Raw genomic sequence first — 3128 nt, forward strand, 5'->3', positions numbered from 1 at the left:
AATGAAAGGAAAACACACTATTTAAAGACTACCATGTATTTTCTTTTTTTATGAGAGGTAAAGCCCAAATTAGTAATTTTTCTATTTGAGAAAAGGGAAAAAAAAACCCAAAACAAAAAACCCTCTCCAAAGCTGAAGCCAAGATCCTACTCTGGAATGGAGTTTAAGACAATGCAGAATTTTATTGTTTTCTACAATAGTGCCAAGGTGGTCTTTACTGTGGGTAGAATTGCATTTCTTCATTGTTTCATTGATTCATTCATTCACTTACTCATTTAACTAGGATGCTCTGAGCTACTATGTGCCTACCACTCCTCTACGTCCTGAGTTCTGCCCTAATGGAGCTCACTCACAATCTAGTGAGGGGAGCAGACACCAATCAGACAATCATGTCACTCATGCTGGGTACTGTGCAGTCAAGGGGTTGTGTGACAAGGGATGGGCCTGGTCTTGGAAGGCTTCCCTGAATAAGTGACTCAAGCTAAGATCTGCAGGATGGGTCAGACTTGATAGTCAGAAGAGGGTGAGTACTCACTTCAGCAGCACATAGACTAGAACTGGAACAATACAGTGAAGATTAGCATAGTCCCTGTGTAAGACTGACATGCAACTAGTGACATGTTCTGTATTTTTGCATGACAACACAAATGTATTTAATGCTATTCAGCTGTATACTTAAAATGGTTGAAATGGTACATTTTATGTTGTGTCTATTTTACGATAATAAAACAGAGGGGGATGGTGTTGAGAAGGTTCTGCTGCAAGCAGAAGGAAGAGCTGGTAGACATGTCTAGTGAGACATTTGAGAGCAAAGCCAGCAAAGCTGGTCTGTCAAGATTTGAGGGAGGTGGTAGGTGGCCCAAGATGAAGGTGGAGTTGCAAGCAGAGGCATCAAACCTGAATATTGATGATCTGTGTCCTGAAACCAGTGGGAGATTGTGGAGACTTTCATCAGGGCAGTGATGTATTTGTATTTTAAAAAATTACCCTCGGGGTGCCTGGGTGGCTCAGTCAGTTGAACATCTGACTCTTGATTTCAGCTCAAGTCATGATCCCAGGGTCTATGGGACCGAACCAGAGTCGGGCTCTGCGCTGAGCCTGGAGCCTGCTTACAGCTCTTTCCCTCTCTCTCTGCTCTTCCCTTCCTGCTTGTGCTCTTTCTCTCTCAAATTAAAAAAAAAAATAAATAAATAAAAATCACCCTGGGCTAGGGTGGAGACCAAGCAGAGGGGCAGCAGATGAAGATGATCAGTTAGGGAGCTGTCAGAGTTTTTCAGGAGGGAGATACCCAATGCCAGTTGAACTAGGGCATTAGGGATGGAGAAAAGTGGATAGATTTGAGAAAATTCAGAGGGCATATGGCTGAACTCGATGGGTTGCTGAGAGGTGAGGGAAGGTGACCCAGGAGAGATTTCTGGTTTCTTGATAGATGGTGGTGCTGATGACTGGGACAGGAAGCACAGAGAGAAGGTGTTTGGAGAGGTGGATCACAGTTCTTGTTTTTGACATGATGAGTCTGTGGGCCTTAGGAGCTTTGCTGCTGCCAGTACAAGAGCTCCTCCACATGGGCATTGACCCAGGGTTCACCGAGGCCCACACTGATTTCTGACAGTCTTTGGTGTTACTACCTGGCTCGCAGCACAGTGCTGTTCCCTGAGGCATATCTGTCACATGCCTCACACCACTGAGATACTTCATGAGAAGTATCATGACCACTCCCAAGAGAAAACAGATGGAACGCCCAGTCTGCTTCATTCAGCAGGCTGGCCTGCTCCACTGGGCAGCTGACAAAAACAATTTCTTCTTCTAATGGCTGCTCCCAAAGAAGCTACATTGGCATTGTGACAGAATCTTGACAAAACTGTATGTGGTGTGGGTGGCAGATAAAACAGGGTTGTTGTGTATACACAGCTGGGATGCCATCTGTGTGTCCAACTCTAGTCCTTTAGATCCAAGGATGAACCATCATGAAGGCTTCTGAAATGTCAGCATATCAAGCAGATGCTGGCAATGAATGACTGAAGCAAAGTGTCATGTCTAGTCATGGGCTTGAATCCTTGGAACAGCTGCCTTTTCATTTAATGATTTTGGAAAATAAAAAAACGTACACATTGGAGATCAATCCAGGCAGAAGTAACATTGTATTTTTGAGCTTCTCTCCTTCCTGCCTCTCTAGCCTCTCCATAATCCTGGGACTGTCTCAGACTCATTCTGAAGTAACTCCACTCTTTATTCATGCTCTGCTGATGAAAGATATGTAAAGGCTTCAATTGGACAACCAAATGTCAAGAAAACAACATTTTAAAAGGCTCTAGCTTTAGGACATACCACTTAGGCAACTAACCATGTAATAAGTGCCTATGATTAGTCACACATGCCTGGAGAAGTAAACACTGGCTGGCTTGAATGGCAAATTTGAATTATACTCAAAGACCAAATTCTTCCATGGTATACAAAGGTGTACAGGCCAAATTCTGGGGTAAAAATCAGAAATTGATGCTCCAGAAGTTACTGGTCATAACTGATTTAAAAGTGGATATGAGTATGAGATAAGCCTTACGGTTTAGTGCAAATATGTACTGAGGGAAACTTGTTAAATCTTGGCTGACAAATGTCAATTAAGATGACCTTTATGTGTCCTTGAAAAAAATATAATAGGATGCAAGTAAGGGTTACATATAAACAAATATAAGCATGACCAAGGAAAGATTCTACTATGAAAACAGAAGGGTGATAGTACATCTGGAGTGTAGGAAAGAGGGTCAAAAGGTGAGAATACATGGGGGTTTGCCTTTGTTCCAGTTCCATACTCACCAAGCACAATTCTCTTATTTAATTTATCTCTGAATGTTGGCTTTGCTGTAGGTGGAAGAATTACCAAAAAACTGGTACAATCATTCTCCATCACCTAATCAAAACAGTCCTTGTTGTAAATTGCTACATTGTTACTCAGATTTATATAAATTCTTTGGTAAATTTGGTTGATGCTAGTCAGTTCCATAACCTTGAAACTGTTTGATCTTCCCCCTGAGCCTACAATTTGTGGACTGGCAGTACATTTTGAACTTGTCAGCTAACAAACAGTATTTTGGTTTACAAAGAACATTTTGAATTTGACCATTTGGTCT

At 42.0% G+C, this 3128-nt stretch overlaps 1 non-coding gene across 1 annotated transcript; it reads left to right on the plus strand.

The window, feature by feature from the left end:
• The first annotated feature begins 527 nt into the window (after window positions 1–527).
• Window positions 528–633, plus strand: LOC132663931 (U6 spliceosomal RNA). The gene has a single exon (XR_009603324.1). It is a non-coding gene; the product is annotated as a U6 spliceosomal RNA (small nuclear RNA).
• The last annotated feature ends 2495 nt before the right edge of the window (window positions 634–3128 follow it).

This window comes from Panthera onca, chromosome D4, assembly GCF_046562875.1.
Source record: "Panthera onca isolate mPanOnc1 chromosome D4, mPanOnc1 haplotype 2, whole genome shotgun sequence".
Classification (NCBI taxonomy): domain Eukaryota; kingdom Metazoa; phylum Chordata; class Mammalia; order Carnivora; family Felidae; genus Panthera; species Panthera onca.